Genomic DNA, 18,124 nt, shown 5'->3' on the forward strand with positions numbered 1-18,124 from the left:
CTGTGACTCGGATATGATATTTCCTATAAGCTCTACAAGTTATCCCAAAGTAAAAAATAACTCATGTCAAATCCATCACAAAAAATAACGTTAGCTCTCAAGATAAGGCTATCCCCATGAAAGGGGTGAAAATTGATGCCAGATAAATAAATATATACACTTTAAAATTATCAAAACTAGAGGGGCTTCCAACCTGTTAGAGTAGGTGTCCGAATTCCGATAATCCAACATATGGCCAGGGTTTTTATTGATTCTAATGTAAAACAAATTTTATTTTAATAATATTTTATGATTTTATTCGATTATGACATAATACTTTATCTGTATAACTATAGAAGTCGCATAGATAAAGTTCTTCAATATTCAATAGGTACCATGAAGTCTGCATCGCAACGTAAAATCATGAAACTCATTAGAAAGTGTACCATATATTCTAAACAGGCCTAGTCGATTAAGCCACTTAAAACAAGGATAAAAGTCGCTCGAGCTCGAAACTAGCATCTGTGGAGTAAAAGCCATGTTTAATTGGCAGGGGCATGAAGATGTCTATTCACACAGGTAGGTGATCAAGTGATGATGCACGAACAACTCTCTCTCGAGCTGTCCAAGTGGTTCTCACTTATCGAGTAGAATAGTCCGCAGTTATGGTTGTAGACCATTAGTCCTTTGACCTAAGACAATGTAGGGGCTATACGTACTAGCATGCACTTTGCTCCGTTTACCGACTCCATCGAGGGTCATCAGGTGGCGAGATTAGGTGTAGTTTCAAAATACGTAGTAGAAAATGCATTGTAGTCGGGGATTTGCCGTTTGCCTACGTGTAAAGATATCTTATTTGGTCTGATGGTCAATAGTGTAAAGAATCTTTGGTCGCAGTAAAACATGTGCTGTTTGGAAAGATGTTGTAGAACCCGATAAATCAGATTACGTATAAGCCATGCATAATTACTTTTATTTAAATTATAATGATTTTTATGCATGCATGAGGGTTCGATTCATTTTAAAATTTTTTACGTCATGATTATTTATTTTAAATGCAGAATTTTAGTTTTTATCTTTTCGGATAAATAAGCGAGGCCAGACTGGAGTTGGAGTATTGAGATAAAACTAATAATAAGAAAATATTCCTAAATTTAATTTAAGTCACAGAGTAATTTATTTTAATGAAAAAGAATGTTTAAAGGATTTATTTAATTAATTGGGGTTAAGTTAGTAAATAAGTTCTTTTATGTCCAATACTTAATTAAAAGCCTAAATTAAAATGTATAACCAATTGTGATAAACTAATCTAGGCCTATTTTATTTAAGAAATTGTAACCTAACATGTTAGTAAATTTATGATAAGACCTAGCCATGCATGCAAGAAAAATTACTATCCTAAATCAATTTATTAATTCACTAAAATACATAATAAATGTTTAAAACTTTAAGGAGTTAACATTCAATAATTAAGCAATATTCTACCTCCATTTATTTAGTAAAGATTTCGGCCCCATTAGAAGCAATCATGCTTGTTAAGACAACTCTCCATTTTTGATATCATTCACTAATCCTTTTCTTGGTATGATTAATTCCTTCAATTTAATTCATCAATAATTATTAATTAAACAATTTCTTACACCTAATTAAATCACTAAAGTAGCCTATCTAATCCCTTAAATTCGAGCAACATAGAAGGAAAAAGAATCATTCCCTTTGTCATTCCATGTCCTCAATTGAAACTTCCCTCCAAAGCATTCTTGACTCATTTATTTCCTAGTAGCCTTCCCTTCATTCCATAACATCTTTCTCCCCTCCTTACCTTCGAATTTCAGAGCATAACACTAGCAAAAAATCGTGACTTGCAACAAGAGAGAAAACAAGAAAAGAAACTCCGTCTCCGCCGCGCCGCGTTCGTCGTATCATTTTTTTTTTCTTCTAAACAAAATTTCCAAGCATGTATATATGGTTTCTTTTCTCTTCAATCAAGTCATATATCTATTTTTAAATCATTACATGTTCTTGATTCATGATAAAACCGAAATGTTGACAGCAACTACACAAAAATTTCTGCACAGATTTTTCGGCTTCCTTCATGCTTCACGGGTTGTGTTGTGTTTGTGATTTCAGGGATTGGCTCGGTTCCAGGCGCTCAAGGCTGCATCTAGTCACGTACTAGGGTGTGTTAAGATCATGTTGGTCCATTAGTTCAAGCCCCATGCACGCAAGGAAGAGACTTGACAGCAACTTCCCCCATAGTTGCATTGTGAGTCTCGATTTTGGTTGTTTGGATGTCTAAGGTGAAGGTTTGGATTGTGGTTGACCCAAGGCCTGTAACCATGGTTAGACCCTCCCTTAGTATGTTTAGGACATGACCAAGATGACCTTTCATGGCTTGGGTCATGGTTCCATCGATTTTTAAACAAAACAAAACACATGTCCCTCGGTTTCATTTTCTGATTTTGTGAGTTGGTTTTGGTATTGGGGTGTTGGATGGATCTTGGTTGGCTTTAGCCCTTATCCATGGTTCACAAAATACCTCATGATGTCTAGATCAAGCCATGGTTGATCTTATGGGCACTGGAATGATTTATGACAGCAAGATGAAGCAACATCCCCCACGGTACAGTATATGTGTTCTCGGGTGGAACTTCGGGTTGTCCTAGGTGTTTGCTTGGATTGTGGTTGGCCTAGGGCCTTAGCCATGGTTCAAGCCACACTTTAGGATGTTGGGAAGAGGCTCTGGTTGGTGGTTCAAGCCCCAATGGCCATTAGCCTTGTAAACGAAATGAAGCACGCACAGTTGCTGCCACTGAAATTGGACAGCAGCAGTGTTGCGGTTCAGGAGGTTGTGCGAGTACTTGGTTGGCTTTTAGCTTATGGCCTTGGACTGGACAATACCTCAATGAGTTAGGAAGGTCATGCTTTTGGCTGTTTGAGATTTGGTTAAGTTTAGAAGTCGTACGAAAATTTACGGTGCAATGTGCCAAAGTGACTCTCGAAAGAGCGTTTCACAATTTTGGCCTCCATTCACTATTTTCGTGTATTACAGCCCTATGGTTATGTTTTCCAATATTTTAGGAGTATTTTAATAATGGCTAACTGATGGTTCAATGTCGATTCGGGTTGGTACGAATCCATGGTTGAATACTAAGTTTGTTGGGCGTAATTGTCTCGTTTTTAGTTCGATAATGAAGTGTTGGTCAAGTTAAGTTTATTTGCATGTTTTTCATGTTAGAATTAGGTCGCAGCGAACCTGGGAACGATCCAACTCATTTGGTAAAAACAGGGATTTAATTATATTACGTGCATAAAATATAAAATGTTTATGTTTGAGATATATGCGCTATGTCTTGTGGCCACCTTACGCTTATGGGATTGCTTCACCTGGTGACTTACGACCGGTTTACAATTATGTATGGGTATGGATATCCAGTCCAAGGGCTGTGATGATCTCTACCGCCCAGTAAACTATGGTTTAGTTTGATCAGACGTGCATGTTATGTTATGTTATGGGCCACTTGCGTAGAACATTATCTCTACAGAAAAAGATTACGATATGATATGTTATGACGGAGCTCTATCGAGCAATGTTTTTACGTTTGATTTTCAGATATGCACGTATTTTTAATTATCCATGACACAATTTTCACGTTACGTTTTACGATACAATATTTTTATGTTACACCAAATTTTGTGATATATTTTACTTGTTATTCACGATATAGGCATGCTGAGTCTTTAGACTCACTAGACTTGATTGTTGCAGGTGCTGATGAGGTCGGGACCGAGGGCGGGGACCAATGAGCTAGCTTGGGTCGGCAGTAGTAGGAACCCGAGGACCTCATTTTTATCATTTACTATTTATGCTCAAACTCAGTTTTTACTTTGACGAATTATTTTTAAGTTGTGGTTTGAAAACAATATTTGCTTCCACTGTTACATTAAAACATTAAATCTTTTTATCAGTTTATTTTATGAATGAGGAATGTTATTTATTTTTTTAAAAAATTAAATAATTCCGCAAATTTACAAACACGAAATACGGGCCTCTACAGATGTTTCCAAAGTTGCGCATACCATGACACTATTACTCAAAGATAAATCACATCTTTATCGAATTCATATGCAACTCTCGATATACCAATGGTTGCAGATTCGATCAGGATATATGTGTTGAAGGGACCGTACTATACGCTAACCATAAGTAAAATTTCTTGCGGGCACTATCAGAGATATCTAGGGATCATGGGGCGATACTACTAGATGCTCTTACCATGATCCGATGGGTGCACCTATAACTAAGTTATGATATTATTGATTAACGTGTTGATGAAAAGAATGTGGCTAACTAGGGTAATCCCGAATAAGAATAAATGTTATTCTGAATCATATGGAGATGTGAACCCACTGCTAGCTGTATCTGTAGAACTCGGTAAATCAGCCATGCATAATAACTATTATTTAAATTAAAAATGATTTTTTTTATATTTATGAAGTGTTTAAGGCATTTTAAAATTTGTTAAGTCATGATCATTTATTTTAAATCGCACAAATTTAGTTTTTATCTATTCGGATAAATAAGCGAGGCCGGACTGGAGTTGAAGTATCGAGATAAAATTAATAATAATAAAATATTCCTAAATTTATTTTAAGTCAAAGAATAATTTATTTTAAGGTAAAAGAATGTTCAAGGATTTATTTAATTAATTGGAGTTAAGTAGTAAATAAGTTCTTTTATGTCCAATAATTAATTAAAAGCCTAAATTAAAATGTGTAACCAATTGAGATAAATTAATCTAGGCCTATTCTATCTAAGAAATTGTAACTTAACATGTTAGTAATTTATTTTAAGACTTAGCCATGTATGCAAGAAAATTACTATCCTAAATTAAATTGTTAATGCACTAAAAAACTTAATGGGTGTATAAAACTTTAAGGGTTTAAAATTCATGAATTAAGCAATTGTTTACCCCATTTTGATAGCAATTTTCGGCCACTCCCTTAAAGGAATTTATCATGTTTGGCAACTCTCCATTTTTGATTCTTTTCCTTAATCTTTCATGGTAGAATAATTCCCTCACTTTTTAATCACCTATAATTAATAATTTAAGCAATATCCTTGCCTTGTTTGATAGCAAATCTCGGCCAACTCGCCTCCCTCAAATCTCCCTTAATCCCATAATATCATATCATTTCATATCTCCCAAACAACTAGGATAGAAAGATTTTTATTTGCCATTCAAAATCCCCATTTAATTAGTAAAGTTCCCCTTCATTACCTAGCCATTCTCCCTGTCCCTCATTCAAAAATTTCAGAGGAAACTAGCAGCAAAAATCGTGTACAACAGCAAGAAAAATAAGAGAGATAAGTAAGAAAAGAAAACTCCGTCTCCGTCGCGCCGTGTTCGTCGTATTTGTTTGTTTTATTCAAAACAAAATTTCCAAGCATGTATATGTTATTCTTTTCTCTTCAATCAAGTCTTATACATATTTTTAAACCATGTTGTGTCCATAAATCGTGAAGCAAACACGAAAGTATGACAGCAACTTTCGAAAAATCTGTGCAGTATTTTCTGCTCTCACTTGTTGCCTTCACGTTTTGAGTTGTGTCGGTGATTTCAGGGATTGGCTCGGTTCCAGGCGCTCAAGGCTGCATCTAGGCATGATATAGAGTGTGTTAGGAAGGCATTGGTCCATTGGTTTAAGTCCATTCACCCCAGCAAAACGAATTTGACAGCAACTCTCCATAGTTGCAAATTTTGAGTCTCGATTTCCATGGTTGGTTGTCTAAGTTGAAGGTTCGAATCTTGGTTGGTCTAAGGACTATAACCATGGTTAGAACCCTTCCTTAGCATTTCTAGGACGTGACCAAGATGTCCTTACATGGCTTGGTTCATGGTCCCATCGAAATTTTAAACAAACAACACAAGTGCCCCTTCGATTTTCATGTCTGATTTTCGTGTGAGTGGTTTCGGCTTTTGAGGTTTGGGTGGATCTTGTCAAGTCAATATTATTTGCATGTTTCTCATGTTAGAGTTAGGTCGCAGAAAGCCTGGGAACGATCCAACTCATTCGGTAAAACAGGGTAATAATTATATTACGTGCTTAAAATATAAAATGTTTATTTTTGAGATATATGCGATATGACTTGTGGCCACCTTACGCTTATGGGATTGCTTCACCCGGTGAATTACGACCGATTTACGATTATGTATGGGTACGGATATCCAGTCCAAGGGCTGTGATGATCTCTATCGCCCAGTATACCGTGGTTTAGTCGGATCAGACTGTGCATGTTATGTTATGGGCCACTTGCGTAGAAACATTATCTCTACAAAAAAATTACGATATGATATGTTATGACAGAACTCTATCGAGCAAAGCTTTTACGTATGATTTTAAGATATGCACGTATTTATAATTATACATGACACGATTTTCAATTTACGCTTTTCGATACGATATTTTTATGTTACACGAAATTTTATGATATATTTACTTGTTATTCACGATATAGGCATTCTGAGTCTTTAGAATCACTAGAATTGATTGTTGGAGGCACTGATGAGGTCGAGACTGAGGGCGGGGACCAGTGAGCTAGCTTGGGTCAGCAGTAGGAGGAACCCGATGATCTCACTTTTCATCATTTACTATTTATGCTCAAACTCAATTTTTACTTTGATGAATTATTTTTAAGTTGTGGTTTTGAAAACAATATTTACTTTCAATGTTACTTTGAACATTAAATCTTTTTTTAGTTTATTTTATGAATGATGCATGATATTTATTTAAAGAGAAATTTTTTAAATAATTTCGCAAATTTACAAATACGAAATACGGGCCTCTACAATTGGTATCAGAGCCTATGTTCTTGTAAAGGGTTGTACTACTACTGACCTCGAGAAGCTTATGAAGTCACGTCTTCGGTATGTAAGTTTTACGTTTACGCATTTCTTTTAAAGAATGAAATATTTTAACTGCATGTTTTCATGAAATGATTTATGTCAAGATTATGATTATGCAGTATCTATTTAAATTTAAAGAAATAATAGAAATTATGCATGTTAGTTACGTATGGGTTATGTATGGAACAGTATGCTTCCTAGACGCATTCCTGAGCTCATGAGAGATGATGAGCATCGTCATGAGGACGGTGAGGATCATAGGCAGGAGAGAGATTTACCACCACCCCTCCACCGGACATGAACGCCCATATGCTAGCCGGAATGACGCAGTTCTTCGCATAGTTTGCAGGGAACAATGCTGGGGTAGCCAGGCAGGCGGGGCCTGAGGCTACCTATGAGCGGTTCATGAAGATGAGACCGAAGGAGTTCTCAGGGACGACAGATCCTATGATTGCCGAGGGCTGGATTAAGTCCCTCGATGTTATCTTCGAGTTCATGGAGCTTGGAGATGAAGATAGGGTTCGTTGTGCGACCTATCTGTTTTGAGGAGACGCTCGCTTGTGGTGAGATGGAGCATCTGTAGCCTTGAACTTGGCTACTCTGAGATGGACGTGCTATACAGAGGTATTCTAATCTAAATATTTTACTGACGAGATGCGTTCCGGGTTGACCAGGGAGTTTATGAACCTGAGGCAGGGAGACTTGACTGTTATGGAGTTTATCCATAAGTTTGAGAGGGGTTGCTGTAACACCCCAAAAATTTAAAGGTCCACGCAAACCACACGCATGCAATTATTAAATTCTTTGTATTTTAATTAAATATTTTAATTTCATGAATTAATTATGTTGTGCATATTTACATGTTTAAAATATATTTTTCTACATGATTGCATTAAAGTATATTTTTAAAGGTTATTCAAGTTGCGATCGAGGAACGGAGACCGAGGGCTGAAAAATAGAAAAATGTTTTTATTGGTTAATTGTTTTTAATTATTTAAAATAAGGGTGATGCTTTTTATTATTTTTGAAAATAAGGGGTTTTGAAGTGGTTTTATACGCTGGGACGTAAATTTTATCGGTGTTGGTTTTTCAACAAAAATGCAAAAGTTTTGGCAACCCGGCTAATAAATTCACAAAATTTATTAAACAAAATAATTTTTATTATTTAATCAAAGATAATTGGACCTAAGTTGAGGGCTTATTAGGCCTAAGCCTTGATTAATAATTATATGAGTATTTAAAATAACACAACCCTTTCCCCCACCCACATACACACGACCACACACTTTCTATCAATTCAAACTCTCTCCATCACATTAAAGTCACGACACACACACCCACTTTCAATTTCTGAAAATTCTATCCCAACCACTCTTATCTCACGGCACACACACTCACAACTTTAGAAAGGAAAATTCGCAAGGTTCAAGCAAAAACAAAGCCAAGGTTGCGTCCCGTTCTTCGTCGTCAACGGTTTTTCGTGCGTATAAAACGCAAAGGCACACCATACATCTCCTTTTCTCATCCATCATATCATAGTATTGTTTGAATTATTGTATGCATGAAGTTCATGGAATTATTTCTGAAAATTTCGGTTTATTGCTTGTATACATGAGGACACTTGATTCTTTGAATCCAATAACTTGTTTATTGTTTAGTTAAGGGGCTGCCATGATTATGGTAAGATCAAGTAAGATTTATACATGTTTTAGAGTCCCACACACCACCCAAAACTCGGCTGGAACAAAGGAAAAAAAAGGGAAACAAGAACAAGCAACAACCGTGAACTGCTGTCATAAGGGTTGGGGCGATCGGGTTCAGGGTTAAGGGGTTGGTTCGGCCTTGGCTTGGGCTAGGGCTTGACCAGGGGCTGTCATGGGTCATTGAGTGGGTCCTAGCCAAGCTAGGACTCGAGTTATGGGTTGGGGAAGGAGTCCTATCCATGCTAGGACTCTCACCCGTGAATCGCGCTGCATGTGTGCACGGGAGGGCAGGCGTCCAGGGGCTTAGGGGCTCGGCTCGTGGGTCGCGGGCTGGGCTAGGGTGTCTCACTAGGGTCCTAAGAAGGTGCACTAGAGTTTGGCTTGGGTGCTGGGGCGTCGGCTAGGTCCCTAGGTGTGCAAAATTAGAACCCATGCAAGGTAGGATTCTCGGCCAGTATAGGGTTACATGGGAGGACTTCGTTTTTGTTGTTCGGGCTGGGTTCTTGGTGGTCTAAGGGTCCAGTAGGTTAATTTAGGTTATTGGTCAAGTTTTGGATCGGCATGGCTCGGGGGTAACTCGTGGAAATCGAAAGTTAGCTCAGGGTCGAAGTTTAGGTGCCACATTGGGGTTTTTTAACTAAGAAAAATTGGAAATTGGCTCACGGGAGTCGAGTCGTGGTCCATAAGAGCAAAAATAATATAAAAGACTAAATTATGAATTTAGGAATTTTATATTAAAGTTTGGGATTTTTCGAGATTAAAACACCGTCAAAACAATTAATTAAAGATAAATGAAAAGTCTAATATTTAAGCTAAATAAAATTATGAAAAAATTCATGTAAGCTTAAATAATTAATTGGCACATGCTAACTCATGAAATCAAGAAAAAAAAATTCAAAATTGAAAAATGTCGAGTCCAGGTGTAAAACGGTCTTATTACACCTAAAAATTTGTAAACGTCATGGCAGTGCCTTAAATGCAATTTTTATGATATTATGATTATTTTTAAATGTTTATGAAATGTAGAACCCGTAAATTAGACTATGTATAAGCCATGCATAATTCCTAGTATTTAAATTAAAATGATTTTTAGTGCATGGGTATTTAAATTCTTTTCTCTAAATTTATTTAGTAGTTTAATTATTAACTTTTCAGTTAATTAAGTGAGGCCGGACCAGAGTTGGAGTAAAGAGATAAATTTTAATATTAAGAAAACATTCTTAGAATTTATTTTAGATAAATAATAAGTTAGAATTTATTCAAGATAAATAATAAGTTGATTAAATGTAAAAGAATGTTTAAAGAATTGTTTAAATAATTGAGATAAGTAGTAAATAAAGTTCCATAGTTAATTCCTTAATTCACTAAATTATTTAATGAGTAGATAAAACACTAAAGATTTAAAATAAAATATTTAAGAAGTAATTCCGTACCCTCATTTTTGGTTTAAAATTTCGGCCCTCTCCCTATTTAATTTAAATATATTTGGCCACCCTTCACTTGATCTTTTCCTTATCTATTTTTGGGAGATAAATCCCTCACCTTTTGCCTAATAATTATTTATTTAAACAATTTCCTACCCTCCCTTAATTGCTAAAATCGATCACTCCTCTCCCTTCTTTCAAAAGATTTAAAGTAGTTGACAACTCATTCTTTATTATCTCCTTAATCTTTTCTAGGTAGATATTCTCCCAACTTTTAAATCACCATAAAATAATTAATTAAGCACTATTTCTCCCTTGTACCTAGACACTATGATCGACCATATGCACCCTCTAGGATCCTCAAAAATCTTTTGATATTATTCTATTTTCCTTATCTCACCAACTCACTAGGATAACAAGACTTATTCTTCCTTTTATCTTGCAAATTCCCATCTATCTTCTAGCCATTCCCTCCCTCCCCTCTTCACCAAAATCTGAGAGTGATTCAGAGGAAAATTCAGTGTACAAACCGTGAGAAAATTTAGAGAAAACAAGAGGAAAAAAAATCGAAGGAAAACTAGGTAGAAAAGTGCACTCCGTCTCCTCCGCGCCGCGTCGTCGTTCGGTTGTTTTCATTTCGAAACACAAATATCCAGGCATGCATATACCATCCCTTGCTCTTCAATCAAGTTGTATTTACATTTTTATAAACCATTAGGTGAGCATGAATCATGAAAACCGAATTATGACAGCAAGTTCATTGTAAAAACAAATTCTGCACAGTTTTCCTCCATTTCATGCTTCACGGGTTGCATTGTTTCGATGGTTTCAGGGTATGGTTCGATTCCAGGCTTCCAAGTATGCTCCTAGGCATGTACTAGGACATGTTAGGAACACCTTTGTCCATTGGTTCGAGTCCCATGAAAGCCGAAATCCAGAGATGACAGAAACACCCCCTTAAGTGTCATATTGTGTTCAATTCTTTTAGAGTTGCTGTCCAAAGAGGTGTTTCTGATCTTGGCTGCCCTAGGGGACTATAGCCATGGTTAGAACACCTCCCTATCATGTCTAAGACGTGACCAAGTCGCCCTTTCGAGGCTTGGTCCATGGTGGAATCGGTTTTTAAATCAAAACACAAAAACAGCCCCCCCTCTTTCGGCCCTTCTCATTTTACAACAAGTGTGGTTTCGAGTTTGGTGGTGTGGTGTTAATCTTGGTTGGCCTCTGGCCCATAGCCACGGTCCATACCATACCTCTTGATATCTAGATCGTGCCATGGTCAATCAAATGGCAACTGGAACGACACGAGAAAGCAAGCGAAGCAATAAACCTCATGCACGCAAGGGTGCTCTCGGGTGGGACTTCTCGGATGGTTTCATGGTGTGGTTCGAATGGTGGCTGGCCTAGGGCCATTAGCCATGGTTCAAATCATTCCTTAGGACGTTGGTAAGAGGCTCTGGTCAGTGGTTCAAGCCCCAATGGCCGGTAGTCTCGAAAACGACGCAATGATTAAAAGGCGCTGATGCTATATGTTGACAGCAAGTGACGTCTTGGTTCAGAGGCATGTTCTAGGTTCTTGGTTGGCTTTTAGCCTATGTCCTTGGACTAGACAGTGCCTCATCGAGTTAGGAAGGTCATGTTTTTGGCCGTTTGTGATTCGGATCATTTTAGAGGTCGTAAGAGAATTTACGGTGCGATGTGTCAAAATGACTCTCGAAAGAGCGTTTCACGTTTTTGGCCTCCATTCACTAAATTTCTAGTACTGTAAATTTAGGAGCATTATTTCATCATTTTAAGCGTATTTTAATCAGGACTATATGATGGTTCGGTGTTGGTTTGGGTTGGTATGGAGTCATGATTAAATACGAAGTCGTTGGGCGTAATTGTCTCGTTTTTGGATTCAATTACAAAGTTTGGTCAAGTTAGATCATTTGCATATTTTTCATGTTAGATTTAAGTCACAGCGAGCATGGGAGCAATCCAACCCAATTAGTAAAATTTTTACAAGATATTTAATTATGTTATTTAATTATATTATGTGCAAAATATTCATTTTGAGATTTATGCGATATTGCTTGTGGTCACTTTACTATCATTACTTCACCCGATCGTCAGTTACCGGTCAGTTCAGTTCCCTACCACCCAGTATGATATGAATCTAGCCAGCCACTATGCGTTTCAAGAACCAATCCCGAGAGGACGCTTGAAGATGTTGAATGTTGCCCTTCATCCAACCAATGAAAGCTTGGAAACAAGGCTCGAAGGGTTCGGGTTGCATCACAATCAAATATAAACTGACCGAGTCTGGACGGACCTGCACACGGACCTACACACAGGGTCCGTGTCCTTTACAACCTGAGATGAGCTTTTCCAGTGCCTGCACGGACCTGAAGACGGACCCAGGCACGGGGTCCGTGCCCTATGTATTTGGCGAATACAGTGCCTACACGGACCCGTACACGGAGGTGAGCACGGGGTCCGTGTCCCTTGATCCCGACTGAAGATGAGTTACAGTATGTACACGGACCCAGACACGGAGGTCTGCACGGGGTCCGTGCCTAGTGTTTTCTGCGCGACAAAATTACCTTTTTTAGAGTTTTATTTTGTTAGGAAACTAGATTTCATGGTATCTTTTGATATCTAGACTATATTGGACGAATTTTTACACACAATACAGATATTATTTTGAGTTTATCAAATTTGTGAGAATTTTCTCTCAAAATTTTCAAAGCTTTAGCTTTGTTAATTCAAAATCAAACTTATCAAAGTTTTTAACTTTGTGGCGTTTGTCGATCGTTGCTTGTGCGGATTGTCGTAGGCAAAGTTCTTCGAAGGTTCGTATAGTTTTCGATTGTTTATACTCGTGTTTATTTGTTGCTAAACTCTTGCTAGTTTAGAGGTGAATATCACACAATACTTGAATCAAAAGATCGGGAAAACACACGCGTCTTGTTATTGTAATTGAATAGAGGGTGCGATTCACTTTTAATCGTGTTTGCTATTTATTCGTATCAAGATTCACATCACAGTATACTGTGGCATTAATCTGATCAGACGATTATTATTTCACCCAGTGGTCACTTACCGGTCAGTTCAGTTCAGTTCAGTTCAGGGGCCACTTGCGTAGACCATAATCTCACCAGAAAATTATTACATGTTATTTCATTACAGGGCTCCAAGGAGCAAACATTTTCACTTATGATTTTTCAGTTCAGTTATGCACGTATTATAATTAATCATGACACGATATTCACAATATAACTCAGGACATGATATTTTCACTTGCATGCGATTTTATTATTTATTTACTCGTTATTTACGATATATGCATGCTGAGTCTTTAGACTCACTAAACTTGATTGTTGTAGGTACTGACAATGACAGGACCGAGGGCGGGGACCAGTGAGCTAGCTTGGGTCGGCAGTAGTGGGACCCGAGGATCTCATTTTTCAGCATTTATTATTTTATGATCAAACATTTTTATCTGTCGTTGGATTATTTTTAAACGGTTATGTTGCAAACATTAAATTCTTCCGCTGCCATTTTGAATATTAAACTTTATTTATCAGTTTAACTTATGAATGAGACATTTTAATCATGTAAAAAGAAAATTTTTAATTTTTCCGTAAATTTTAAAAAAACGAAATTTGAGGCCTTTACATGAAATGATCATGATTAAATTATGATTTATTTAAATGTCAAAGGGATTTTTATGATTTATGGAAGACATTTAAAAGACATGTTGCATGTTTGGTTTCAAAAAAAAATTGTTATGTTATGCATGATTTTATAAAGTGATGTGAATGTTAAACGTTTAAGGAAGTGAAGTAATTGTGAATAATTCGTTAATGCTGGGGATATCGTGAGGGTGATGGTCCCAGTATGAGCCCGACGATCGTGTTTTCATCATTGCGAATATGTGGTAACAATTATGTGGTAATGGATTTGTGGACAGTAAGGCCCCAGAGAGAGTCCATTTATGGGAAAAAGCCCCAGAGGGGACCCCGACGATCGTATTTCTATTCGAAAGATGATAGACCAGGGCCCAGTTGACCGGTGAGAGTGTTGCTGGTGTCCCCCGCCGCCCAGTACTGTGGTTACATGTAGATTGATCCACCGACTCTTGAGGTTTATGTCATGATCAGGAAAGTCACAATTAAAGATCTGAATTCAACAAAGGAAAAGAAAAGGAAAAAGGAAAATGTTCATGATCATGTTAAAGGTTTTATGTCATGTCATGTTCAGGAAAAAGAAAGGAAAATGTTAAGGTTTATGTGATGCATGTCATGAAAATGTTTATGCTTAAAGTTGATGCATCATTATGAAAATGGTTCTATTTAAAGTGCATGCATCATAAAAAGGTTTACGGAAATGTTCATGTTTGAAGTTTATGCATCTTCATGAAAACGATATTTTAAGTACATGTATTTTTCAATGTTATATGTTGACTGTATTACGTATTACTCGTTACCAAGATTATGGTGTGTTGATTCTTTAGACTCACTAGGTGTGATGGATGCAGGTGAGGTTGAGGGTGGGCTTGAGGGATGATTTGACTGGACTGAAGGCGCACACAACCCGAGGACCAGCGCTTCTACTTTTCCGCATTTACGATTATGACTTATGAATTATGTTAAAGATTTAAGGCTATTTATTAATGCTTTTGAGAGGTTTAGTATGGACTATACTTTTCAAATTTATTGCTTTTTAGGTTTGGTAAAACAGTTGTCGATTTCATTTTTATGACTATTGCAGTTGATTTTTAAAATTCTAGTTGGTTGGTGTTTTATTTTAAAGGGGTAAAATATTTTCATGTGGTAAATGTACATGGCCAAAATTGAGTGTAAAAAAAAATTTCTAGTACTTTATAAGCAATAAAAAGGGTAGACGTTTCAGTTGGTATCAGAGCAAAGGTCCTGTAAAGGGTTGTGCCACCATCAGAGCCAGAAAGATCAGTCGCCAAGCCTCAAAGTTGTAAGTTTTTACATGCTTTATATGATTTATATGTTTTCACCTGCATGACTACATGAATTATATGTTCACGTCACATGTTTAATAGCTTCATGATAATATATGATTTATATGCTTTGGAATTTTTTTTATGTGATACGATATGAAATGAAAAATTATTTGATTTTAACGCATGTTGGCTTCGTGGTGGAATTGGACGATGTCGATTTTTGGGAAAGTATTGACATTTTACTTTTGGGCCATAAGTTAATCATGAATATTATGAATGTTTTGGGACACGTAGATTTTCTAAAAAAATATTTATGATTCGTGGTTACTAGTTGAATTAATTTTGGGAATTACTCATAAGTAATTGTTGGAAACTGAATTCTGGAGTTTGACAAAACATAAACCAATTAACTAAACCAACTAATACATGAAAGCATATTCGGCAGCTGAACATTCAACTAAAATCAGTTGACACAAACTGATCAGTTGAGAACAGATCAGTAAAACATTCAGGCGAACATATTAAAGCTTCTCAACTGAAGATACCTCAGAAAAGACCATTCAAACAGACAAAAAGACATATCAGACAGCAACTGAATGTGGAAAGCCGCACTGCATAGAACAATGTGTTTCGGCTATCAAGATTTATACGCCGTCTTGCAATAAATGATGAAGCGGCAATCAAGAACATTGTCCAAGAAATGATAAAGTGGCAATCAACGGATACAAGAATTCAAAATTACCGTTGGAAGAGAAGTCTATAAATATGACTAAAGAGCAGTTGACAAAAAACGCCATTGACCAATCTTAAGCTTGCCATTACTCTGTCAAAAATCTCTGCTCACTCGTATCAGTTCCATTCGTAGCAATCAAGGCTACACATTGAGCAAATTAGCACTGTGAAATATTGAAGATTCAATTAAGTGCTAAGTTCAGTTACTTACAGAGATCATTGTATTATACTAAGAGTTTCAGTTCAGGCAATAGATAAGTCCTAACTGAAGTGGGTCTATACAAGCGTTGTACTCGATCAAAGTCTTTTAGTAAATATCCTATCCTTGAGATAGAAGGGGTGACGTAGGAGTTATTCAATTCTCCGAACATCCATAAACATACCGTGTCATCTTTACTTTAGCTTTTCATTTTCAGTTAGATATTCTATCTATCAAACCGTTTATTTTCCGCAACTGCTTATTCAGTTTAACTGGTTGATATTGACTGACGGGATACTTAGTTCAGTTTGTAACAAGACTGAACTATCTTTTTCGAAAAACATTTAAATTCCTATCAGTGTTTATTCAACCCCCCCCTTCTAAACACTAATTAGCCAATAACCGATCCTAACTAGTGGTATCAGAGCAAGGCATATCCTGTCAAAAGATTATCTATCCTCAATCTAATCATTATGTCTTCATTCAATAAGATTCCAATGTTCTCCAGGGAAGATTTTGATGATTGGAAAATCAGAATGCAGGCTCATCTAGCTGCACAAGACGATGACATGTGGTACGTCATAACTGATGGACCCATGAAAATTTTGAAAGCAAACACAGCTGTTGCTATTACTGAAGGGGCACCTCACCGAATTGAAAAGCCTCGAAATGAGTGGACAACAGAAGACAAGAGAAAGGCAAACCTAGACAACGTTGCAAAAGACATACTGTATAAGACGCTGGACAAAGTAACATTCAGTAAGATCAAAATGTGCAAAACCGCCAAAGAAATTTGGGAAAAGTTAATTCAACTTTGCGAAGGAAATGATCAAACCAAAGAAAACAAACTCTCAGTCGCTGTGCAGAAGTTCGACAACATCAGAATGAAGATGGGTGAAACAATGGATGAATATGATGAAAGAACAAGCTGTATTATCAACGAACTAAATGCACTTGGAAAAGTGTATACAAACAAAGAAGTAGCGCTGAAAGTAATCAGAGGACTTCCCAAAGAATGGGATGTCAAAACTATGGCAATGAGGGAATCCAAAGATCTTAACAAAGTTGAACTTCATGATTTATTTGCAGATCTAAAAGCATATGAGTTTGAACTTCAAACTCGAGAAGGTGAACCATCCACTCCAGCAGCAACTACCGCCTTGACTGCTGTTAGAAATGAATCAACTGGTTCAGTTGAGAAAACTGCTGATCAGATGAGTAATGATGCCATGTCTCTATTTATTAAGAAATTTGGAAGATTCATGAGGAAAAATCAAGGAAACTTTCAGAAGAATTATCAAAGAAACAATTCCAGAGAAGAATCTAATGTATGTTTCAACTGTGGCAAATCCGGACACTTTATTGCCAACTGTACAAAGCCTAAAAAGGACAATCAAATCTCAACTGAAAGAAAGAAGATATATGAGCACAGAAGAAGATCTAAAGACGAAAAGAAGCCTTACAAGAAGAAACATGAAGTACTGCTAGCTGAAGACAACAAAGCAAAATGGGCAGAAACTGACAGTGAAGAGTCAGATCCAGAAAGCTCTTGCAGTTCAGGTGATGAGGAAGAAGTAACATGCTTAATGGCAGATAACATAGAAGATCAATCAAGCTGCGAGCAGGTATTTGACTTTAGCTCTATTGATTTTACACGAGAAGAACTCATTTCCACTCTTCATGACATGGTCAATGAGTATCAAAAGCTTGCTTCATCATTTGAAAAACTCAGAGCAAAGCAAGATGATCCCAAAGACGATAAAACAAAAACTGATGAATCAGTTGAAATGTTGAGTCTGAGAAGGGAGATTGCTGAACTAACTGATGAAAGAAGCAGGAATCAATCAATGATTCAAAAATTGTCGCTTGAAAATACAAAGCTCAAAGAGCTCATTCAAGTTTGGAACAAATCATCAAGAGCTCTAACAAATTTACAGAATTCTCAGAAATCAGTTGATGATAAAACTGGTTTAGGATTCTGCAGTAACGATGATTTGTCTTCCCAAGATACTCAACCAAAACTGGATACGAACAAAGGGAAATATATTCGCTTTGTAAAATCAGTTATGGTACAAAATCAAGAAGAGTCGAGCAAACCGATTGAACAGCCATCTCAGAATATGAATAAAGGCATGAGATGTGGCATTGGATATACTCCAAAGGGTAAGACTGATTCATGGAATCAGCAACCAAAAAAACTCAGCAGAAAATATTCATAT

Source organism: Primulina eburnea, chromosome 2 (assembly GCF_022965805.1).
Source record: "Primulina eburnea isolate SZY01 chromosome 2, ASM2296580v1, whole genome shotgun sequence".
In the NCBI taxonomy this organism is placed as follows: Eukaryota; Viridiplantae; Streptophyta; class Magnoliopsida; order Lamiales; family Gesneriaceae; genus Primulina; species Primulina eburnea.